Source organism: Amphiura filiformis, unplaced genomic scaffold (assembly GCF_039555335.1).
Source record: "Amphiura filiformis unplaced genomic scaffold, Afil_fr2py scaffold_83, whole genome shotgun sequence".
NCBI lineage: Eukaryota > Metazoa > Echinodermata > Ophiuroidea > Amphilepidida > Amphiuridae > Amphiura > Amphiura filiformis.
In genome coordinates this window covers 98,559-124,564 of record NW_027305547.1, presented here as the reverse complement: position 1 = coordinate 124,564, position 26,006 = coordinate 98,559, and the positions used below count along the sequence as shown (strand labels likewise).

The window sequence follows — 26,006 nt, the reverse complement described above, 5'->3', positions numbered from 1 at the left end:
ACCCCTAGCAGGCTCAGATATCCATAACGAGACTAGTTTTCGCCGGGAGTTTTGGTGAAAGTCTCTCCTAAAAGTGCACAATGTTATGACAATTAGGCATATTAGGCCTACCAGAAATGACTTTTGAAAGTCAAAAAGTCTTCTATTTTTATCAAAAATTCTATATTCGTGGGAATGGAATCAGACAATTTGGCCCTAGTGATAGTCATTTTTTTTTATTTGATACCCCTCGGGACTAGTGTATTGTGAGAAAATCTACCGGGGGTATCATTCATATTTTATTCATTTCATTCATTATTGGTCATCAATAATTCAAAAAACCGTCAGATCAATATCAAAAAATATGTAGGCTTATATGTCTTGTCCTGACCTGAGACGAATATTCTTCTCATGAGTCCTGACTAAAGCTAGTATAATGTAGGCCTACGATATTTTAAAATATTAAGTTCGATCAATTGTTTTTAAACCTGTAGTTTTTTGCTTTCTATTTGTAATGCCTACACATGTCCCAACTTACGCCTATAAATTGGACTCAGCCAAATTCATTGTATTTTTAGGACGACAGAGCAATTAAAGTCATAATTATGACTTTAATTCCTCATAGAACACCACGGTTCAAGTTTGATGTTTATTTTGTTTTCTATCAAAACACAGCACACAAAAAAAAGCACCAAAATATACAAAAGCTTATAAAACGAAAGTTGTTAAAAGCGGCTAAGCGGGTAAGTAGTGTTTCATTATTTTACCTCATTAGGGAGTGTTCATTAATACTTTGGTAGGGGGGGCTGCATGGTCTTCCTCACATTTTTCGCTCGAAAACTTTTTTGACCCCCCTCAATGGACCGCTAAACTTTTTGACCCCCCCATTATCGTATAACAAACATTATACTTAATAGTGTTGTTTCCAGTGGTGTGGCATCTGGGTCACATGTGAGGGAGGAAAATGTTTGAAACATTTCCGGTGGGACAATTCCGCATGAAATACAAGCACAAGGAAATTTTCATTTGATACTTAATTTAGATTTGTCCCAAATCAGGGTGTTTATCTGATTTTACAGGGGTAAGTGAAATATAAGAGAGGATTTATTTGGAGGTTCATAGGCACAACAGCATAATTTGAATCCGTGGCTATTATGATAGTACCCCGGGGGGGATAGTACAAATGCGCGTGACCCGCGTAATTTTTTTTGGCCATATTGTCAAAATCACACAAATGTACACAGGCATCAGTTTTGACCCCCTAAGAATATGGCACCTGGGCCTGTGCCCACCCAGGCTGCCCTATGCCATGGTAAATCTAACCATGGGCCTATGTGTACAAAATAATTGCAATGAGAAATAGTAAACTGAAGTGAAGTTTACGTGCAAAGAAATCCAATTTATTTGCAATATTTTCTTGATTGTATTTGGATCAGCCTTGATTCATAATCATGTTTGTAGCCTACTTTGTAGAGATATAATATTCTATGATAAAAGTGCCAGTATTTTTTAGACCAACCCCGATGTTGCATGTTGCTGATCATCTTTAATGTTATTTTAATTAATAGACATGTGTACACTAAATGCCATCATTTTGTAGAACAAAAGCACTGAAAACCAAAACTTGCCCATGTTAAAAGTGATATAGAGGGTCTGAATTTTAAGGTCCAAAACTTTTTTGGCCCCTCCCTTTTTACCAGCCCCCCCACCAAAGTATTTCTGAACACTTCCTTTAATAGTTTGGCTTAAAATTACCAAAAAACTTTCCTGAAAGTTGTTACGAATATGAATATTTTATTATTTGGGAAATTAACCAAATTAAACTAGCCTTAAACTTTGACCGAAATCGTATATAATATTGAATTTATATTAAAAAAAAGTCAAATTACATCATTGAGGTTCCTTTGTGTTTATTAATCTAATTCTAATCTAAATCTTTTTTTTTATTTTAATTTTTTTTAAATTTTGTTTAGAGTTGGGCGCCGGCTACTACCGGTACCTAAAATTCTTTTTATAGGAAAGTTTCTTCAACTTCACTCTGTAACATGTGTGCAGAGGGAGTAAATTTCAAAATTGGAAGAGCCATTTCGCAAGGGTTTTTAAATGGGAAAATGCCCAAATTCCTACTTCAAATAGGCTTTTTGCTGTCAAAATCGAAAGCCTCACAAAGTGAAATGTTTAAAAATACATGCATGCAAATAGCTCAATTAAAACAATGATTTTTTCCCTGCATTTTCATATGTTTTGGTAAAATCTTAATCAATATGATTACAAGTTATAGAAACACTACGGCAGTGTGTTCTTCATTCATTGTTTATAAAATTTGTGAACGAGTTACAAAACAGGTCGAAAGCCAGGCAGTGCAGGTGGTGAGTAGGAATGAATAAATTACTGGAAAAATAATGAAATTGTGCTGTAATGCTAGTTGAAACAAACACACAAACGGTTTTAATTTAAAGTTACCAATTGTCAATGTGAACTTTTTGTTTGTACGCTGTCACATGTCGCTGTCATGCTGTTTAACCTTGCTTGATTTATACAAATGATACATGCATGTTTGCAAATTGATTGCACAAGAAATTGAAGCATGACAAATCAGTTCAAGTCTAAATTTCACTGTCAACATCCCCGTGACATAATATATGATTTCAAATATCATTGTAATTACTAATTTTGTATCAAATGACATTGTCTTGTGATTGTCAAAATATTTCAATGTCTGTCATGTTTGACATCTGTCCACATGATGACGTGCAATTTGCATTCACTCGGTCGGACATCCGGGATCATTGTCCCTTTGTCCCTTTGCACAAGCGCAGCATAGCAACCAGCTCGAGAAGGGGAACTGCACATGCGCTGCACATGCGCACACTGGTTTTACAAGGCTATTTCCCCTTTGTAGGTATCCTAGGTGAATTCAAATTTGCCATCAAATTGCATAGTTTTATATATCAAATTAAAGCCCTTGGGCCTTGAGTAAACTAAGCCAAAACTGAAAACCTTTTTTTTCATAGCACTTTCCGTAGCAAAGTTACATCTTGTCAAAGTTTGACTTTCATCAAAAGATTCAGTTAGCAAAATTCCCCAAAACGGCATTTCGGGGTGTTTCTAGATCTTAGTCTCATGGCGATGGCAGCTTTTTTTAATGGAACTGCTATCAAAATCCTCTAAAATTCCATGTGCGATTTGATTATCACCATAAAAAATCATATATTTGGGTCAAGTGAAGTATAGAAAACATATTTATGTAGGTTTCCTTCACCCACCTATTATCGAAAAAAATTCAAATTTATATGCATTGTGTTGGGGCCCCGGTCTCGGCGAATTCGCTGACTAGTAAATGTGTTAACTAAGGTTTGCCTAGGTTACCTACCCTTTGTGACGTCAGCCCGACCAAGAGAATACTAAGTTTAATTTAAATAATGTCACTCTGAGTTGTCTTTGCCTTTGATTTGGCATAAATTCCAATTCTATGACCATTTGTTTGTAAAGTACTATCAGTCAATTGAATTTGTATTGTAGTTTACTTGAGTCATACGCGCTATGTAACAGCCCGCATGATCTTAGACCAGGGTTCCCGTTAAGGGTTTTAAAATGTGCGTCATGTGTGACGCAAGTTTGCTGACAAGATTGAAAAAACTTGCGTCCAGACAGATTTGTGTGCGTCCATCTGAAATTCACGATAAATCATACCGGGAAACGCAACGGCAACCCCTTATTGCTAACACACGTACCCCGGGTCTACCTCATCAAATGTTGATTGTTAAAATAAAATTTTCGCCGTGATATTCCACCTCCAGTCGCAATGATAATTTTTCTCATTTCTGCATCAGTTTTTGTCCGAAACATGGTCAGAAACAGCTGCAAAAACATGCGCAAAGTCTGTCAATCTTTAGCAAATTTTCGTACTTTTACTTCCGGGTTTTACTTTTACTGCGATCCACGTGTTGTTGATGATGCTATAAAAGCTAAAACACGCGCTGCCAAAAAAAAAAAAAAAAAAGGTTATCATTTAGATTTTGTCTTTAAAATTGCTTTTATTCATCGTAACAATAATACTAATAAAGGAAACGTAGATTATTTATGAAAAAATAAACTTAAAATATTAAAAACTGAATATTGTCAGGTTGTGATAAATAACTAAATAAACATTAACTGCACGTCGTCAGTTCAGCATGCTTTGTAAACAAACAATTGCATCAATTGGGACTTTCCTCATCAAACAGCGATCGCGACGGAAAGCATGCAAAAAGTGCACGATTTCCTGACGTTGCATTTACAAATATTGCAGAATTTACTTCAATTCTTAGCAGGTTGGTCAAAATTTTGGGGCTTTTATTATCGTAAAAATAAAACAATAATTTCTTATTTTTATCATCAATTAATGATTAAATTTCGAAGTTTTGTCTGCGTCCACATGGACGCAAAATACTTGATTAGCCATGTGAACTTGCGTCCAAATTTGTAAAATCCGCGGTTGGGCGCAATGACGCACACTAACGGGAAGCCTGTCTTAGACTTATTCGCATGGTCGAGAGCCATATAGCCAGGCATGCCGGCCATATTAACCCCCGAAACCCCCGATCGGGGGTGAATGACCCCCTAAATTAAAAAAATATTAATTTTTCACCCTCTATATTGGGAATATGTGCAAGCTTGGGGGTGAACTCTGACCCTCTACTTTTGGACCCCTGACTACACTGCAAAATATTTTTCACCCCGAGATTTAATTTTCACCCATGTATTTGGATTTTCTGCAAGCTCGGGAATGAAAAACACGGGAAAACAACCCCCGACTTTCGGGCCTTAATGCTACCCCTGTTCTCAGCCACCACACTGTTACAGTACTACACATCAAATTTCTGGTCTGGTCTGTCAGGTTTCACCTAAAGCATTGGACAGTACAGTATCGCTACAGAAGCAAGTCCCGACTCCTGGTTGATAGTCAGGAGCTCAGCCACTCAAGCCAACATATTTTCAGGTGTACCACAAGACAAGGCAGTGTCCTGGGACCATTGAACCAAATACCCCAAATTTTCTCCCATAGCTGATGGTGTGATTATACAGTGTGGGCCAAAAACAACTTTACCCAATTCATATCTCAAAATTGAAGTCTGCTGCAAATTGTTTTCACATATTCGTAAAGAACATCTTCTTTTAGTTTTGGTGAAAAAACTATCCAAAAATGTATTAAATTAAAAATGTGACACTAGTTGTAAATCAAAGAGTCAAAATTAACTTTGTCCACGCGAAGGCTTACTGTCGTGTCACATCTCTTGCAGCACTTGGCGAGTTCGATAAAGAATGAGAACCACTCAGTATACGCACAAATTTGTTCAGCAATTTTATATAACACAATCAAATTAAATCAAACATGAACAATTTAAGGGCAGAGTAATGGGAGAGAACATGGACCTTTTCGAGCTTCATTATTTCTGAATTGTATGTTCAAAGTATATAAAACTATACATTTTTGGAAAGGAAATGAGTCAAAACTAAATTTATGATATTTGGCACAAAACATAAGCTTGAAAGGTTCAGTGAAATTCAACTGATCTATAATAGTAACATTATTGAAAGAGTTGATGAATTTAAGTATCTAGGTGTAAAATTTGACTGTAACTTGTCCTGGTCAGCTCATGTTGATTATATGTGTAAGAATGTTTCAAAAAGAACTGGTATTATAAGGCGTGTAAAACACTTTCTTCCATTCCATACCACTGTAATGTTATCAAATGCCCTTGTTCTTCCTCACCTTGACTATGGAAGCACAGTTTGGTCAAATTTTTCAATTGAATTTCATAACAAATTACAGGTTCTTCATAATAATTTGGCCAGATCAATACTTTCTGCAGATATTAGAACGCCAATAAATGAATTGATGGAAACACTTCAGTGGCTTAAACTAGATAATAGATGGCATAATCAATTATTATTGCTCATTTTTTATTGTTTAAGGAACTTAAGTCCATCATACTTATCTTCTCAATTTAACTTTGTACATGATATCCATACCCACCAAACTAGAAATCATAGTACAAATACATTGATTGTGCCAAAATTTAAATCAAATTCAGGGCTACGTACATTTCATGTGAGAGCAGCCTATGCATGGAATAATTTATCTCCGGTAGTTAGCGCAGAGTTGGAGAATATTTCAATAGGCCAATTCAAATCAAAAGTTTACCAAGCTCCTGTTTGAAAGTTTATCCTTGAGTGTATTGTAATTTTCATTCAATTTCATTATTATCACATAACTTTTTTGTTGTATTTCTAGTAACTTGATACCTTGTGTAAATTTTAATTATGTCTGTATATATTATAATGTACTTTGTATGAGGGCCTGCTTGGAAAGCAGTGCTTGTCACTGAAGCTGTTTTACCCTCAATAAAGAAAGATTTCTATCTAAGGAATCCCATGGTGACGTCAGATTTGTTCAAAAATCTCAAGTTTTTGAAAAAATCACAAAAATTCACTTTTTGGCCCAATTTTTTTGTGACAACTTAGAAAAAATCCGTTCGAGTAAAAAAATTAGCTTTTCATGAAGAAGAGACATGAACTTAGGGAAGGTTTTTAATTTTTTGAAATTCGTCTCTTTTTCGAAATATTGAAAAAACATGTGAAAAAAGCCAGACTCAGTACACCGGTCGATCTTACCGCTTCCGATGTTGATTAAGATACCTCGTGCACCGATCCCTAGATGCGGAAAAACCAATAGTCATTTTGTCCCACATAAATGAATAAATAACAAAAACCCCGATCCCGAGTGGACTCACCCATTCGGTGACGTCACACACGATAATCACCCCTTATCCTCCTTGGTTTCTAGATGAGATAGACGTGTGGATTTTTCTTTACCAACGCTAAGTATCATTACGAACCAAAGGGCCGAGATATACAGTTTGTTTGTTACACTGAGGTAAAAACCAACCAGTATAGTCGCTAGGGAGATAGTTTTGACGACATTTTTCGGCTAGAAAAGTGACAAAAACGATCCAAAAACTTAGCTTGTATGTGTGTTTCCGTTCATATACGGGACACACGTTTTCAAAATGGCCGCCCTTAGGACGCCATTTTATTTTTGTTCTCACGTAAAACAACTATAACAGACTAGTAAGTTACAATAGATGTTTGTACAGTACTGTGTATACATGTATGGTGAGTGATTATCGCTATGTTTATGGTGTGCTCTATCGTTATATCTTTCAGATGCAGCGTCTGATGACGAGTTACTGCTAAGAGTTGGTGGGTTTCAAGGACCAGCCTGACAAATCTTCCCAAAAGGTTTTCAGTTTTTCATCCCTTTGTATATATATTTTTATATCATACCACTACATCAGCGTCAGCCACTGTGCGTGTGGGTCTGTTTATTGGGCTTGAGCTTGTGTTCGGGGGTAGTGCTGTACGCTCCCGATTACTACAATGTCTAGGCCTTGTCAATCATGCCCTTCCTTGTGCCAGAGTGGGACCCGCATCCACTCTGCTACTCCCACAGGGATTGCTCTAAATCAAATAAGTGTGTGCTTCCTTTTGCATAGGCTTATCGGACATCCACTTCGAGGATTTAGAAAGTAGCGCACGTCTAGGGCTTCGACACAGACAGAAGACGAAGACTAAGAAACAGAAGCCTACAGGTAAGATTGATATGGTAGGTACTAGCGAGGCCGGCAAGGGCCACGCTAAGGTAACCTCTGGGGCTCCGGTCCCGGCAAGCAGGCGGACCCTCCGGGACTGCTAGCGAGCCCGAAGGCCTAGCAGCCAGCGAAAGCACTGACTTTACGTCTAAGCTAGTAGCAGGCAGCAGGGCGGTACTTGCCCTAACAGGCGAGTACCAGTCTACCAGTGAGATCTCTAGCGAGCTTCTTGCAGGTGGACACCCGTCTATTGCTGGCGAACGAGCGGGTCTAGCACCCATGAAGTAGCCGGCGACGGACAGTATGCCAAGGGTACCCGGCTTGCCTGGGTTGAATCCTAGCATACAGCGTGCAGCGGACTTGCCTCGGCCGGTCTGTAGCACGAGCGTGCCAGTGGAACCCGGCTTGCCTGGGTTGATCCACGCACGCAGCACGCCTTTCGTTCCCCGCTAGGGTCGAATGAAAACGGGCATGGGTTTAGCAGAGACGATACCGGGGCTAGCGCTTCAGGTGTAGTCTTAGCAGAACCAACTGGGGTTGTCACACGGCAGCGTTCCATGGTGGGACCGCCGAGTGATTCCCTGGGCCTTGGAATGGCTGCCGGCTGTCCTCCGGGACTGGCTAGCGGCTATACCGGGGTTGGGCTCGCAGTCTCTCACGGGACAGCGACCCAAGTGCAAACAGTGGCAGCTACCGCGACGAGCTACGGCGTGGCTTCAGTGGTAGCCACTATGCACGCGCCCATAGCTGCCGTGAGTGGTCCGCCACACACAGCGACCTTGGGCGAGGCTCAAGAGGTTAGGGTAGGTAGTTTGAACAGCCTGGCTGATCAACAACCCACTTATGTCCTCGAGAGCCAGCAGAGCGTGGGTGATCCATTACAGTCAATGGGTCAATTACCCTCTTATGATCGATCACTATCTATTCAGCGGAGCATGGCTCCATTGATTGATACTGCCTATTCAGGTAGCGAGGTGACTGATCGAGGGTATACACGCTCAGCTACCCGTGATACTAGGCAAGCTCCTCTTAGCCAAGGGACAGCCAGTATAGCGGCGTACCCCTACACACGGCTTGATCCTCTAGCGGGAACGCTGTGAGGCATGGGTACAGTGGTACGCAGCCGGAGCCCTACCGGGCACCTACGCTACAACCACGCAGGTACCGCAGTACTCGCCCTGGTTACCACAGTCTCTGTGGCAACAGGGGGAGGCGGTACTGGTACTGCCGTTCCATGGGGTTTCCTGGTGGCGGATCCTTTCAGGGTCAGCTACCAACAGGGTATGCCCGTGGTATCCGCCGCAGGGTGGTTTCTTCCACGGTCTTCCACCGTGGCAAGTGCCGCCGAGCGTTGGGCAAGCAGTACCACCAGTTGTTACCCAACCCGGGCGGCGCGTGGCTAACCCTGATACAGCTCAGGGTAGGCCGCACACTGCTATGGCTAGGGCGACAGCAGCGAGAGCGTGCGGATCCCGGGTGCTATAGCTAGCATCTCGGGTCTAGCGGGAGTACTCCCTCTTCTGCTGGTGTTCAGTTGGCTAGCCACACGGTGGCGCCGCCTCCCTGTCCACCTTCAGATGCCCGTTGTCAGATCTCTTCCTCATCAGAGAGTGAGTCAGAGTCTGAAGGCGAGGATGGAGTCGGAAGATGAAACCAGTAGCGACTCACAGTCTGATGAGACTGTGCAGCTAGCTTCAGGTATCCTTCCCCCGCTTCCCCGTGAGGAACTCGCTAGCAATGGTCTGCCTGCGGACACCGCTGAGGTGATGAGCCGTGTGGCCCAAGGTTTGGGCCTGGCTTTCTCTCAGGCGGCGTCCGTTCAGGAGGACCAGGGCATCTCTTCAGTAGGATGCCCAGCTAGCGCGTCCACACAAGGGTCGCCTGCACTTGCATTCCCGGCGGACCTCAAGGGTAGGTTTCAGAGGGCTGTCAGGCTCGCTGGAGCTTGACGCCCGGCGTGCTTGCACGCTTCCACTGCGTGTTTCGCAGGAGGACTACGAAACCTACCTCAGGGTCCCTGACATGGATCCAGACGCGTTGCAAGCGCCTGCCGCTAGCGGCCAAGGCGCACGGGTCGTTCTCCCCCAGTGGGAGGAGGAGCTAAAGCTCATCGATAAGCGAGCACGCCGCTTATCAGAGTCTCTAGCGCCGCTACCACGCTTGCCGAGCACCTCGGTAGGAAGGTAGCGAACGACCACGGGCAACGCCGAACTCTTCCATGAGGTTAATCTGTTAGCGGTGCTAACAGCTAACCTCAACGAGAGTTCTATGGGCCTAGCCCATAGGATGTCATCTCGCCGCCGGAGAATGCCTGTCTGTCCCTCCAGTCAACTTACGGCTCCGACTTTGCTGATGCAATGAAGAAGTCAGACTCGGTGGGACAGGGGCTACTCTTTGGACAGGCCTTTTGCGCTACGGTTGAGGACCGGGCAAAGAAGGCCACCAATGAGAGCACTCTGAAGAAGTCGGAGGCTGCCCTGACCAAGGGAAGGGCAGTAAGGCGAAGAAGAAGCACAAGAAGAAGAAGTCTTCTAAGCGTTCTTCAGCGCCAGCTCCGGCTTCAGCAGGACGCGCACCACAGACTACACCGAGCCCGAGGTTACTCCAGCACCTCCCAAAAAACTGGGAAGCGCAAGAGTAGTGCTGGACAGATGGCAAGCCCCCTAAGAAGAGCCGTTCTTCTAAGGGTGGCAAACCAGATCGGTCCTGAGGGCACGGCGGTCGACAGTCCATGCCGGCAGGCCTTGGACTTCCCACCGGGGATTCCCCCTGTGGGCGGCCGCTGATTGCATTACGCCCAGAGATGGCATGCCATGCCATCTCACCGGGCGCCTGGGTATTGTCAGTGGTCAGTGGGGGTTACAGGCTGGAATTTACCAGCCACCCTCGTGGCGCCTGCACGATTCAGAGGTCCACGGTAGTGCCGCCAGACGGCCCCCAGCGTCGGGCACTACTGTCAGAGGTCACTCAGCTTCTCACGAAGCAAGCGATTGTCCCGGTCTACCCCCCTTTCACCAAGGGGTTTTGGAGCACGTTTTTTCTGGCTCCAAAGAAGACCGGCGACTGGAGGCCCATTCTGAACCTCAAGCCGCTGAACGAGTTCATCAGGCCCAAGAGGTTCAGAATGGAGACTCTCGCTTCGGTGCTAGCCTGCCCCATCAAGGGTATGTGGGCGGCATCGCTAGATCTCTCGGACGCATATCTGCATGTTCCGATCGCACCTCAAGATCAGAGGTTTCTACGCTTCAAGGTACAGGGTCAAACTTACCAGTTTCGATGCTCTGCCATTCGCTTGTCCACCTCCCCCAGAGTGTTTACACTCCTGGTCAGGGCGGTGGCAGCGCACCTGAAGCGCAGGGGAGTCAACATGTGTTGCTACCTGGACGATTGGTTCATTTACGGACGCACCCGCTGGAGACACAGTGTCTCGTGGAGTTAGTAGTCCGTGACGGTGCGGGACCTGGGATTTCTGATCAACGCCAAGAAATCCAATTTGGTCCCGACGCAGACACGACGATTCTTAGGGGCCCAGATCAACCTCAAGGAGGGATCGCGGTGCCCTCACCCGAGAGGGTGACGAACATGGCGAGGTGTGCCCGACTCTTGGCCGAGTCAGAGGGGCACCCGCTGTGGCATGGATGAAGGTTTTGGGCCTTATGGCCAGTATGGTAGACCTCGTGCACTGCACTGCCGCTTTCACATGAGGCCTATACAACTACACCTTCTAGCCTTTTACAGGCCCAGTCGTCACCAATATCCCTCGCGGTTCGATGTCGGAGATCGCGCGAGAGGAACTCTGGTGGTGGATCCATCAGCCCAATTTGACTCAAGGTGTCAGGTTTCTGCACCAGCGGTAAGGCCACGTAGTGACGACCGACGCGCACAAAGCTGGGCTGGGGGGCCACATCCACGGGACTCAGTCTCGGCCTATGGTCGGCCACGGAGACGGAGTTCATATCAACCTTCTCGAACTTTGGGCAGTGGAGAGAACTCTCCAGCATTTCGAGAAGGTGATCGTGGGATCTCATATCGTTGTCCAAACAGACAACACAACCGTGGTGGCCTACCTCAACAGACAAGGGGGCACCAGGTCACCACGGTTATGCCTGCACGCACTACGCCTGATAGGGTGGTGCAAGGCCAGGCAGATTACGCTGAGAGCGATGCACATAGCGGAGTCACCAACATCCTCGCGGACGATCTGTCACGAGGAAAGGTGTCGGGACCTACAGAATGGTCCCTTGCTCCGCAGGTCGCCCAGACGATCTTCGAGGTGATGTACCACCCCTCGATAGATTTGTTCGCATCTCATCGAAATCATCAGCTGCCGGTGTATTGCTCAAGGGTCGCAGACCCACAGGCATTCGCCGTGGACGCTCTGTCCGTAGACTGGGGAGGAATGACTGCTTACGCTTTCCCCGATCTCACTGCTCGCAAGGGTGGTGACCAAGATCGGGAGGGAGGATTGCAACGTCATTCTGATAGCACCGTTCTGGCCGAAACACCTGTGGTTTCGACCGATGGTGGATCTACTAGCGGCTCAGCCGCGAGTACTCCCCGAGTTACCAAATCTACTCCGGATGCCCGGAGGAGAGGTACCAAGTCTACCACTAGAGCACCTGCAGTTAGCTGCATGGCCCTTATCAGGAACGGCGGCGGAGGGAGGCTTTTCATCAGAAGCTGCTTCTCTCATCGCCGGGGTAGACGCGAGTCTACCCTCCGCACGTATAGTCAGCGCTATTCCCTACTACGCATGGTGCGATGAGAGAAATACATCTCCCACTAGAGCCCCTGTGCCTCTAGTGGCAGATTTTCTGACAGAAAAGTTCAGGTCAGGACTTCAGCAGGCAACGATAGCCAACTATAAGTCAGCCATTCTCTCGATTCATCGGGATTTGAAGACGGGTCGACTATCAATTCAGATGGGTCCCTAAGTCTTCTTCTCGACGGTATGTTCAACGAGCGCCCGCCGGAAAGGAAGGTGGTCCCTCCATGGGACCTCAACACAGTCTTGGAGTATATTAAGGGGCCCCCTTTTGAGCCCCTGTCAACAGCGACCCTTAAAGACGTCACTCTTAAGGCGGCCTTTCTTCTGGCGTTGGCTTCGGGACGGCGCTGCTCAGAGTTGCACGCAGTCTCAAGTCAGCCTCCGTGATTTACTAACAACGGAGCGACGCTGTTTCTTCGCCCGGATTTCCTTGCAAAAATGAGCGAAGTACATTCCGACACTCGCCCTCTTCCTCCCCAATATTGGGCAGGGTTCGTCAATAGCCGAAGACAGGTTGTGGTGCCCGGTGAGGGCGCTACAGCACTACCTTGGCCGAACACAAACCTTAAGAGGGGCTCATGACCGCTTATTTATCACTCACGCAGAACCGCACGGTCCAGCCGCTAAACAGACTCTGCACGGTGGCTGGTCCAGGTGTTGGTGGACTCGGGGCGGCAAAAGACGCCGCCCCAAGGCCCACTCAACCAGATCTATCTCATCTTCGTGGGCCTACCATAGGGGGTCCCCATAGAAGAGATTTGTCAGGCTGTGTCTTGGAAGAACCCGTCGTCTTTTCCACGGTTTACTACAAAACGTAAACCAACGACCAGGCGATAAGTTCTCCAGGGCTATTCTGCGGAGATAATATGGTGGTTGGGTATCAGGTGTTTTATGGACAATCAGAATTCCAACATGGTAAGAACCAGTGTTTCTATTCTTAACCACTGAACTTTCAGTTCAGGGTTTTTGTCTGTTCACGTAGTCTTTCTGTTTCCGGCCGTGAGGGGGGGAAATAGTTTGACCTCGCGATTACCATGCTACCCACTCTCCGATCCTTATCAGATGCTGGCCAATCTTGTACCTCCATCCGTCGGTTACTTGCTAGATCGATCTTTCAGATGTTGATGCAAGAAGTATCTTAATCAACATCGAAGCGGTAAGATCGACCGGTGTACTGAGTCTAGTCCCAAACAAAAATGTTTGGTAGACTCATAACCGTGCGATCTTACCTTTCCGATGTTGATTATCCCGACCCGGCCGCCCCTACAAGTTTGGCGAGTAGGGGCTGCCCAAGTCGGATAAGGGGTGATTATCGTGTGTGACGTCACCGAATGGGTGAGTCCACTCGGGGGATCGGGGGTTTTTTGTTATTTATTCATTTATGTGGGACAAAATGACTATTGGTTTTTTCCGATCTCGGGATCGATGCAAGAAGTATCTTAATCAACATCGGAAAGGTAAGATCGCACCGGTTATGAGTCTACCAAACATTTTTGTTTGGGACTATTTTGTGTGTATATTTTTGTTTAAAACAAATATTTTGAAAAAATGAAAAAACCTTCCCTAGACTTTGATGTACTCCAAAGGATAGTGCAAAAAGTTTACCCTTTGCTTGCATATTTTTCGAGTTATCTTGTCACAAAATCGCGTAATATTGTCAAAAGTGAACTCTGAGAAATCGACGTTTTAGTAAAAAAATGTCAAAATTATGCACAAAACATCCTTAAATTTTAAAACGGTAAGACTTTCACACTTGTAAAAGCTGTATAGTGCATGGTCTAAATATGCATCTTTTTGCACCAATGAATCTATAATGTCTGCTTTCAGTGCGCCAAAATTCATAATAATTCAAAATCTAAGTGGCATTTTGACTGTAAATTTTTGTTTTTTTTTCTCTACATTTGCTGGCGTTAACAACATACCGAACGCGCCTTTGACTGCGTTGGACATACGCGCAGAGTTGTGCTGGCGTCACGCTTGACGCGAATCGCTGCAGTAATCACAATATTTCGCAGATTCGCAAGCATTTCTGACTCATTATTTCCGCCAATTTACCAAGCTGTCTTGAGCCATGTGACTTTTTAGAGTTGAAAAGAGTGAAATAAATCAAGCAAAAATACGAATAAATATTAGCAAGTTGTATTTTATCAGTTTCAAGTGAAAGAATACATCTAAGTGTTGATAAATATCAAAAAATCTCAAATTCGGTCGTGGACGAATGTGTCTTCCATTACTCTGGCCTTAAATGTCAAGCTATGATATTTCGTCATGATATGCAGCTTTCACGCTGCAAAGATAAACACAATTCTCTTCAAATATGTGCACAGCAATTGTAACCTCAGACCTGATTTTTTTTGTCATTACCAAATGTTATCTACAAGAAAGTTTGAAGTTATTGCGTGTGTGGTATATTCGTCAAATTGTTGCGTCGACAACTGACTCTGGGGTTAGTTCTTTTTCCCTTTGAACCGCTGCAATATTTGCAGCTGAACGACCAGTTCTTGGACGTCCGCTCCGTGCTTTGCATCTATTCATCACACTTCTGAGGTTGTGAAAGTTGTTCGTATGTAGAGTTATGGTATAGGTTTCAGTGGGATCTTACGCTCAGGAAACAAATCCAAATTGACGCTGCACTACCAAAAAGCTTTCTGTTCTTAATTTAAAAGTATACCTCTGCCATAAAAATCATCTCTTATGTTGTGAATTGCCTTATCTTAACACCTTGCAAACATTTAGAAATAAGCCACGTAGTCACAAAATGCACGAAGGCCTATTTAAAATTCAAAAACTGCGCCAGATAAAACCTTTGTAAGTGTGTAATTTTTATGCTAACTGTTGGTCAATGACAGGAGTGAAGTTGAAGTACATGACAAGTAAATGGGGATTAAAATCGATTGTATTTCTTTCATGCATGTAAAACAATCATCACCTTTCAAAGACAAGCCAAACGTGTTTACCAATTACACGTATGCCTAATGCATATGTAGGCCTATGCCGTACTCTTAGCAATCGGACACATACCATTTAATTACGTGTGGACAAAGTGATTTTTGACCCTCGGACGTAAAACTAGCACCATTTTGTTAATTTAGCTTCTTTTGCTTTCATTTCTTCATCAAATATGTAGTTCTGTTAAGACTCAGTACACCGGTCGATCTTACCGTTTCCGATGTTGATTAAGATACTTCTTGCATCGATCCCGAGATGCGGAAAAAACCAATAGTCATTTTGTCCCACATAAATGAATAAATAACAAAAACCCCGATCCCCGGTGGACTCACCCAAAAGGTGACGTCACACCATATGATAAATCCCTTATCCTCCTTGGTCTCCGACTGACACAGACGTGCCTATCGATTGTTCATAGCACTGGGTATCAATTTCGAGACCAAGGCGAGATATACGGTTGTAGTTTCACACCTTAGGTAAAACCAAACCGGTATTGTTCGGCTGAGGATAGTTTTGACGGCATTTTCTGACGAAAAAGTGACAAAAAACGATCCAAAACTTAGCTACATATGAAGAGCTGAAATGCAAAAGGGCTTACGTCCACCCCTGACAAAAATTGAGATAGCACCAGTTTTGCATACAGTGTAACTAGAGCTACCCAATGATACCATTCTTTTGTTGCAAAAAGGCTTACATCCTACAGTAATACCCCATTGAAATGTAAGTTGTTTTGCAAAAGGGCTTACATCCAATCCACTTGAGTTGCAAAAAGGCTTGTATCCATGAACACTTCCCCCTATTGAATAAGTGACCTATTAACCAATTAGAGATCGAGTTTGATATCATATGACTGGTCAGCTGGTCATTGTATTGATTGTTTATGTCCATTGGACCATTACACACACACACCACCACCAGCTATTGCCCTGTGCGTGTGTGGTATTTGTTTACTTAGATTTTACAACTTTTCTAATTAAAAAGTATTAATTAATACTGGTTTGAAGATGTCATATTTCCTATAATATCAAAATACTATTCTGTAGGTCTTACTTTATAACTTTTGTATGATAACTAATAATAAGAAACCAAGTTGTAGGCCTATAAAATTAAAAGAACAATTTTAATGTTTCCTATAATATCAAAAAACTATTTTGCAGGTCTTAAACTTTATAACTATTTTATATTGTATGCCTAAATAATATTAATAAGAAACTAAGTTTTAGGCCTATAAAAATAAAGTAACAACATTTTAATGTTTCCTATAATATGAAAAAAACTATTCTGCAGGTCTTTTAAAACTTAATAACTTTTGTTTGCTGTATAACTATTAATAAAAAAAATCAAGTTGTAGGCCTATAAAATTAAAATAACAAGATTTTAATGTTTCCTATGAATATCAAAAGACTTCTGTATGATAACTAATATTAAGAAACCAAGCTGTAGGCCTATAAAATTAAAAGAACAATTTTAATGTTTCCTATAATATCAAAATACTATTTTGTAGGTCTTAAACTTTATAACTATTCTATATTGTTTGCCTAACTAATATTAATAAGAAACCATGTTGTAGGCCTATAAAAATAAAGCAACAACATTTTAATATTATATTTTCTATATTATATCAAAAAACAAGTATGGAGATCTGTTAAAACTTTTTAACGTTTGTATGTTGTATAACTAAATAATAAGAAACCAAGTTGTAGGTCTTTTAAAACTTTATTTTTAACCATAAAATTAAAATAATACAATTTTAATGTTTCCTATAATATCAAAAGACTATTCTTTAGGTTTTATTTTATAACTTTTGTATAACTAAATAACAATTTTGTATGCCTTTAACTAACATTGTAATAACAAGATTCACTTTAAATAATTTAATAATGTATGACAACCATACACCACATTATACACATTACTGGTATTGTTATGTAAATTAAAGGTGGAAGTATAACAATGCTGTGTTTCAATGTCCTTTAGCTTGTTGCTATGCTACCCACTTCATGTTCATCAAGGATGTAGGTGATCAAGTTTAAGGACCTATAGTTCTAATTTTCATCCAGGTATCCCATTAAGATTAGAATGGATTCTTGTTCAAGCTTGAAAAATAATATCAATGATTTAAAATAATTGTTATTAATTTATACAAAAGTGTAGAATGCCAATGTGACTAACCTTAATCGGCATTTGGTTTTTGATGGATATGTGCGTTTATGAAATGTCATGGCTATTACTATTATTTTTTTTATTTAATTATTAATAATTATTATCAGTAATAATAATTATTATTATTACTCTGCCCCCCCCCCCGCCCTCAAAATAATTGGGGGGGGGCGAGGGGGCTTTTGATTCCTTCTATCATAGTCAAACGGTGATTCCTTCAAGCATAGGCCTACTTGTATGCCTGGTTATAACAGGTCAAGTACATGCATGTCATATTGGTTCCATCAACTTAAATCATCAAACTATGGCAGCCCCCTCCCCACCCCTAACCCCCCCAATCCAGAGTGGGAAGAGTTTGACAAAATAGTTTGGTTATATTGTCTAGGGACTAGTTGTAACTATTACTAACACCAGTTACTCAAAATTGTGTAAAACATGCTCGTATTACCTCAAATATTATAGGCCTACATTGTAATAATCCAAAAAAAAGTGCCCCCCCCCCCCCCTATTTTTGACCAAGGATGAGATTAAGAAACAAAATTATGTTTTGATGTACTTTATGTATTAATTATGTCATGTGTTTGAAAAAATAAAACCAACTTGAGTCAATAAATTGCTTTATTATGTAATTTTTGGGTGACTTGTGTTACAAAAAGGCTTACATCCATGATTTCCATCGATTTGTGTAGCAAAAAGGCTTACATCCACATTTCTGAAATTTTTAATTACCCAAATTAATTACAAAAACATATCACTGATTTGCCAAAGCGTGTTTTTATATTAGTATTTACATGCTTTATCTTACCATACCCATAATAAATTTATTACATTAAAAAAAAAATTCAAAACAGTTTTTTGTGTTTTTCTCAGAACCAGAAAAAGTGGATGTAAGCCCTTTTGCAACTCAGCTCTTCATATCGTGCCTCCGTTTGTATACGGGACACACGAGCAATTCAAAATGGCCGCTCGTTGACGCCATTCATTTTGTTTCCCACGTAAAACAACCATTGCAGCCTGTAAGTTACAATAGATGTTTGTACATACACATTGTATTTCATGTACGGTAGGTTATTGTTGCTAGGTTAGGGTGATTACTCTATCGTTATGTCTTCATTACCGTCCAATAAAGACGAGTTAATCAGATATTCATACGGTGGGGATTGGTAGGGACCCGTCTGACATTTTAGTAATAAAGTTAGCCAGTCCTTACTTTACCACTAACGTTAGCGACCAGCCTCCGTGCTCAGGTTTGCTTACTGGGCTTGAGTCGGCGTGTTGGGGGGTAGTGCCCCCCCTCCCTTTTCTCCTCGTCGCCTCGGCCCTGTCGGGCTTGCCCTTCCCTGGTGACGGAGCGGGACCCACACCGCTCTGTTTCACCCACAGGGAGTGCTCACGATCTTCTAGATGTCTTTCTTTTGCTTAGGACTCTCCGAGTTCCAGCTTGACGATTTGGATAGGCTCCGTCGCCATCGCCATAAGACGAAGAAGAAATCTACCAAGGGCACTGGTAAGGTCGACACGGTGGATTCTGCTGTGACAGCCCCTATGGGTCATGGCAGGTCTGCTTAAGGGGCTCCGGTCCCCGGACAAGCAGGCGGTTCCTTCGGGACTGCTAAGCGCGTCCAAAGGCTCAGCAGCCAGCGAAAGCACTGACTATACGTCGGAGCAAAGTAGCAGGCAGCAGAGCGGTAATCACCAGCGAAAACCCTAGCGGGTTTTGCAGCAGGAGGATACCAGTCGATACGGTAGATTCTGCTGTGACAGCCCCTATGGGTCATGGCAGGTCTGCTTAAGGGGCTCCGGTCCCCGGACAAGCAGGCGGTTCCTTCGGGACTGCTAAGCGCCCAAAGGCTCAGCAGCCAGCGAAAGCACTGACTATACGTCGGAGCAAAGTAGCAGGCAGCAGAGCGGTAACCACCAGCTTAAAAACCCTAGCGGGTTTGTAGCAGGAGGATACCAGTCCTCTAGCTTAAAATCCTCACGGGTTTTTAGCAGGAGGACACCCGTCTGTTGCAGGCATATCTACAGGCTCAAACAGCCACAGTAGTAGCCAGCGACGGGCAGCATGCAAGGGTACCCGGGCTTGCCTGGGTTGAACCCTAGCATGCATGGGTTCAGCAGAGACGATACGCTGCTAACGCTGTGGGTGTAGTCTTAGCAGAACCAACTGGGGTTGTCACACGGCAGCGTTCCATGGCGGGACCGCCGAGTGATACCCTGGGCCCTAGAATAGCTGCTGGCTGTCCACAGGGACTGGCTGGCGATTATTCAGGGGTTGGGCCGCAGTCTCTCACGGGACAGCGACCCAGGTGCATTCGGTGGCAGCTACAAAGACGAGCCACGGCTTGACTTCAGTGGTAGCCGCTATGCACCCGCCCATAGCTGCCGTGAGTGGTCCGCCACACACAGCGACCTTGGGCGTAAGCTCTAGAGGGTACAGTGAGTAGCTTGAACAGCCTAGCTGATCAACAACCCACTTATGTCCTCGAGAGCCAGCGGAGCGTGGGTGATCCATTACCGTCAATGGGTCAATTACCTCTCTTGATCGATCACTGTCAAATCAACAGGGCATAGCTCCATTGATTGACGCTGGCTACGCAGGTGGCGAGGTGATAGACCGGGGGTATGCACGCTCAGCTACCCGTGGTACGAGGCAAGCTCCCTCTAGCCAAGGGACAGCCGGTATAGCGGGTACCCATACACACGGCTTGATCCTTGCGGGGAACGCAGTGAGGCATGGGTACAGTGGTACACAGCCGGAGCCCTCACGGGCACCCTACGCTAGTACCGCGCCGGTACCACGCCAGCACACAGCTTCATCCCCCAAGCAGGGAACGCGGTGTGGCGGGGGTACAGCGGTCCACAGTTGGGAACCCTCACGGGTACCCACGCTGATACCGCACCGGTACCGCAGCACTCGCTTTAGTCGCCACAGTCTCTGTGGCAACAAAGGGGGAGGCGGTGCTGGTACTGCAGTACCATGGGGTTACCCTGGTGGCGGATCCTTTCAGGGTCAGCTGCCGGCGGGTATGCCCGTGGTACCCGCCGCAGGGTGTTTCTTCCACGGCCTAGCACCGTGGCAAGTGTCGCCTAGCGATGGCCACGCAGTACCAACATCAGCTGTTGACCAGGCCAGCCGGCATGGGGCTAACCCAGATCTTGATCAGGGTAGGCACCGTGCTGCTAGCGCTAGGACGACGGCTGCGAGAGCATGCGGACCCAGTGGTGCCACGGCGGATACCTCAGGGTCTTGCGGGAGCCCTCCCTCTTCTGCTGGCAGGTAGTCGGCGAGCCACACAGTGGTTATGCCTTCTTACCCGCTTTCAGATGCCCGTCCTCAGTTCCCGTCATCATCGGAGCATGAGAGGGATACTGTGGGGGAGGGAAAGGAGTCGGAAGCTGCGTCCGGTAGTGACATTACTACAATCTCCTTCCCCCGCTGCCCCGCGAGGGGAGCAACAGCACTGATCTTCCTCCGGACACCCCCCTAAGGGGGAGTCCATGGAGGAGGACCAGGGGATCCTTTCAGTAGGATGCTCAGCTGCTGCTTCCTCACAGGGGACGCCTGCACTCTCATTCCCGGCAAACCTCACGGGTAGATATCGAGGGCTGTCGAGCTCAGTAGAGCTATGGCGCCGGCGTGCTTGCACGCTTCCTCTGCGTGTAACGCGGGAGGACCACGGGACCTACCTGAGGGGAACCGACGGGGACCCAGATGTCGTCAGCGTATCACGCTCAGACAACATCTGAGCTCTTTCGCATGAGGTGAGCCTATTAGCGGTGCTAACAGCTAGCCTCAACGAGAGCTCCATGGGCCTAGCCCATAGGGTGTCCACTCAGCGCCGGGGAGGGGCCTGCCACTCCAATCGCTCAACGCGATGGAAAGGCAGGGTCCTTTTCTCTTTGGATGCTTCTGCGCCACGGTGGAGGACCGTGCAAAGAAGCTACCAACGGGAGCACTCTGAAGAGGTCGGAAACTGCCCTTACCATGGGTAGGAGCTCCGACTTCAGCAGGCCGTGCACCACCAACAGTACCCGAGCCCACTACCTCTGCAGCACCCATTTCTGGGAGGCGCAAGGGTAGCACAGGAACAGCTGGCAAGCCCGAAGAAGAGCAAGCGCTCTTCCAAGGGAAGCTAGGCAGAGCATTCCTGGGGGCTCAGCGGTTTTTCCACAGGGGATCTCCCAGTGGACGACCGCTTATGGCTTTCACCCAGAGGTGGGAAACCATCTCTTTGAGCGCCTGGGTATGGTCAGTGGTGAGTGGGGGTTACAGACTGGCAACCCAGTCTCCCCACATCTCGCCTGCACATTTCAGAGGTCCACAGTAGTGCCGCCAGACGGCCCCCAGCGTCGGGCACTACTGACAGGGATCACACAGCTTCTCACGGCGGGCGATTGTCCCGGTCTACCCCCCCCGTTCTACGGGTGATCTTGGAGCCATTGGCTCCAAGGAAGACCGGCGACGGGAGCCCCATCCGGAACCGCAGGCTGTTGAACACGTTCTTCAGGCCCAAGAGGTTCAGAATGGGGACTCTCGCCTCGGTGCTAGCCTGCTCCATCAGGGGCATGGGAACAGCATCGCTAGATCTCTCGGACGCCTATCTGCATATGCCAATCGCCTCTCAAGATAGGAGGCATCTGCGCTTCTAGGTACAGGATCAAAATTACCAGTTTTGATACCGGCCATCCGGCCTGTCCATCTCTCCCAGGGTGTTTAACACTCTTGGTCAGAGCGGTGGCAGCGTACCTGAAGCACAGGGGTGTCAACATCAGTTGCTACCTGGACGTTTGGCTCATATACGGACGCACTCCACTGAAGACTACGGGTCTCAGGGGGTTGATAGTCCGTAGGGTGCGGGACCCTGGATTTTTGATCAGCTCAAAAAGTCCAGCGTGGTCCCGACGCAGACACCACTATTTGTAGGGGCCCAGATCACCCTCACGGAGGGGTTCGCGGTGCTCTCACCCGGCGGGTGACGAACATGGTGCGGTGTGCCTGACTCTTGGCCGAGTCTCGGCAAAACCCGCTGTGACATGGATGAAGGTGGTAGGCCTAATGGCCAGTATGGTAGACCTCGTACTGTACTGTCGTTTCTACGTTAGGCTTACCCAACTACACCTTCTAGCCTGCTTGCAGGCCCAGTCGTCACCCAATATCCCTCGCGGTTCCGTTGTCGGAGATCGCGCGAGAGGAACTCTGGTGGTGGACCCATCAGCCCAATTTGACCCAGAGTGCCAGGTTTCCTGCACCCCGGTATGTCACGTAGTGACGCGACCATAGCGCCAAAACGGGGCTGGGGGTCCACATCCACGGAGACTCCGTCTCGGGCCTATGGGGGCCATAGAGACAGAGTTTCACATCAACCTCCCCCGCTTACGAGGAGGTGATCGTGGAATCACATACCGTTGTCCTGACGGATAACACAACCGTGGTAGCCTACCCCAACAGACAAGGGGACTCCGGGCCACCACGATTGAGCCTGCATGCACGACACCTGATAGGGTGGTGCAAGTTCAGGCAGATTACGATGAGAGCGATACACATCGCTGGCGTCACCAGCATCCTCGCGCACAATCTGTCACGAGGAAGGGTGTCGGGACCAGCAGAATGGTCCCTTGCTCGCAGGTCGCTCAGACGATCTTCAAGGGATGTACCACCCTCGAAAGATCTGTTCGCATCTCATCGCAATCATCCACTGCCGGTGTACTGCTCAAGGGTCGCGGACCCCCAAGCATTCACCGTGGACGCTCTGTCCATAGACTGGGGAGGGATGACAGCTTATGCAGCCCCTCCGATCTCACTACTCATGAGGGTGGTGGCCAAGATCGGGTGGGAAGACTGCATTGTCATTCTGCTAGCGGCAAGGCCGCTGGCACTCCCCGAGGTACCAGATCTACTCCGGATGCCCGGAGCGGAGGTACCCAGTCTATCACTAGAGCACCTGCAGTTAGCTGCATGGCCCTTACCAGGGAACACGCAGCGGAGGGATACTTTTCATCAGAAGCTGTTTTTCTCATCGCCGGGGCTAGACGGAAGTCTACCCTCCGTACGTATAGCCAGAGTCTGGCTCCATACTACGCTTGGTGCAATGAGACAAATAGCTCTCCCGCTAGAGCCTCTGTGCTGCTAGTTCCGGAGTTTCTGACAGAAAAGTTCCAAGCAAGACTTCAGCGGGCCACTGGGGCCAGCTATAAGTCAGCTGTCCTCTCCATTCACCGAGGTTTCGAGACGGGTCGACTATCATAGCCGATGGTTACCTTATTAGTCTACGCCTCGACGGTATGTTCAACGAGTGTCTACCAAAAGGAAAGTGATCCTCCTAAGGGATCCCAACACAGTCTTAGATTACTTTAAGGGTCACCTTTTGACCTTCCGTCAAAAGCGACGCTTAAATACGTAACTCTCAAGATGGCTTTCCGGTTTGGCGTTGGCTTCGGACGGCGGTGCTGAGTTGCACACGGTCTCGAGGTTAGCTTCCGTGTTCACAAACACTGGAGCGACACTGTTTCGGGCGCTCTGTTCTCGTGACTACGAACGGGCGCGGTGCATACCCACATTCGTCCCTCCCCAATCCCCGGGGTTGGGCAAGGTTCGGCGGAAGCCAAAGGTAGGCTGGGGTGTCCGATAAGGCGCTGCAGCACTATTTCTTCGAACACAAGCCTTGCGAGGACTCACGACCGCATTCATCACCCTTACAGAGCCTTTCGGTCCAGCCGCTGTCGCAATGGCTGGTCCAGGTGTTGGTGGGGTCCGGGGATCGCGAAGGTTTCGCGTCCCACGACCCACTCGACACGAGCTATCTCATCATCTTGGGTATACCGCTCGGGTTGTCCCTTGAGGAGATCTAGTAGGCGGTGTCCCGGAAGCCACCTTCGCCCTTCTCTACGATACTTCAGTTTACGTTAGTAATCAGAGACGGGGCGGGAGGTTTAACGGGACATTGTAAGGGCGATCATAATACGGTGGTGTACGGGTACCAGGTTTTCAGACTATACAGAATAATCAGCATGGTAAGAACCAGTGTCGCTATTCTTAACCACCAAACTTATTAAGTAAGGAGGTTTATGTCTGTGATCGCGTGGTCTTTTTTGTTTCCCGACCGTTGGGGGAAAATATTTTCTGACCTCGCGAAAACCATCGTTACCGCTCCCGATCCCTGATCAGATGCTGACCAATCTTGTACCTCCATCCGTCGGTTACTTGCTAGATCGATCTTTCAGATGTTGATGCAAGAAGTATCTTAATCAACATCGAAACGGTAAGATCGACCGGTGTACTGAGTCTAGTCCCAAACAAAATGTTTGGTAGACTCATAACCGTGCGATCTTACCTTTCCGATGTTGATTATCCCGACCCCGCCACCCCTACAAGTTTGGTCCGAGTAGGGGATCCCAAGTCGGATAAGGGGCGATCATATGGTGTGACGTCACCTTTTGGGTGAGTCCACCGGGGATCGGGGTTTTGTTATTTATTCATTTATGTGGGACAAAATGACTATTGGTTTTTTCCGCATCTCGGGATCGATGCAAGAAGTATCTTAATCAACATCGGAAAGGTAAGATCGCACCGGTTATGAGTCTACCAAACATTTTTGTTTGGGACTATTTTCATATACGCAATCTGTGGCGTATTCGCCGTTTTATATCACAGGAAGCTTGTCACAATGCTGTCAGAGGGTTGGTACTGTCTCGTCTCGATTACGCCAATTCGCTTTTACTAGGTGCATGTGCGAAAGATCTTATGCGTTTGCAGCGCCTCCAAAATAAAGTGGCGCGCCTGGTTTTTAGTTGTGGACGGGACCAGCCCTCTGCCAGCTTACTTGACGAGCTTCACTGGCTTCCAGTTAACAGCCATTGTCAGTAAGAATGGGACCGAAATGGGACTTTGTGATTCAAGTGCGTCATGGATTTTCTTTAAAAAAATAAGATGATGCATCATCAGTCCAAGAAACTACCCCCAAAATTTTAGCTTCCTCGCTCATTTCGTTTGTCCGAAAAAAATTATTGAAATTTTGGCCCCATAAACATCGTTAAATGGATTACCAATTAGTAGCCACTAGAAAATTGTGCGCCAACGTTGGCCCAGTGAAAATAAAAGAGTTTTTGAATCCTTCTATGGGTATCATTACAATGATGCAAAAAAATTGTTGGGTTACCATTGGCGCATCGTAATAATCAAGTTTAAAATATTAGTGAAAAGCGCCCTCGTGCTGTTTTCTGTGGCTTTAAACTCATTGCGCCATAAGCACCCACGAAAAAAGCAAGTTGAAATGGATAAACTAATTATTTAGAATCAAATGCAAATGCAAAATTGATGGGTGCTCGTTGGCGCAAGAAGAAAATGGAGGTCAAAGGTCAAAATTTCTAATTTTGAGCCATTTTCACGCCTCATTAATTTCATGCGCCAAGGTCGAAGAACAGAAAAATTTGTGTTCAGTGGTAAGGCTAAAAAAAAAAAATTGTTTGTTTGTCCTCCACAACCATTTGAAAATTGGTGCGGGCGGCGGATTTTT

The 26,006-nt window shown here is 45.9% G+C and overlaps 1 protein-coding gene across 1 annotated transcript in view; it reads left to right on the top strand.

Annotated features, from left to right (window-relative positions):
* The first annotated feature begins 2,309 nt into the window (after positions 1–2,309).
* The window catches only part of LOC140144811 (uncharacterized), a 32,502-nt gene continuing 8,805 nt past the window's right edge, over positions 2,310–26,006 (top strand). The window contains exon 1 of the mRNA XM_072166617.1: positions 2,310–2,348. The gene's annotated coding sequence lies outside the window, so the exon portion shown is untranslated. The remainder of the gene's footprint in view (positions 2,349–26,006) is intronic.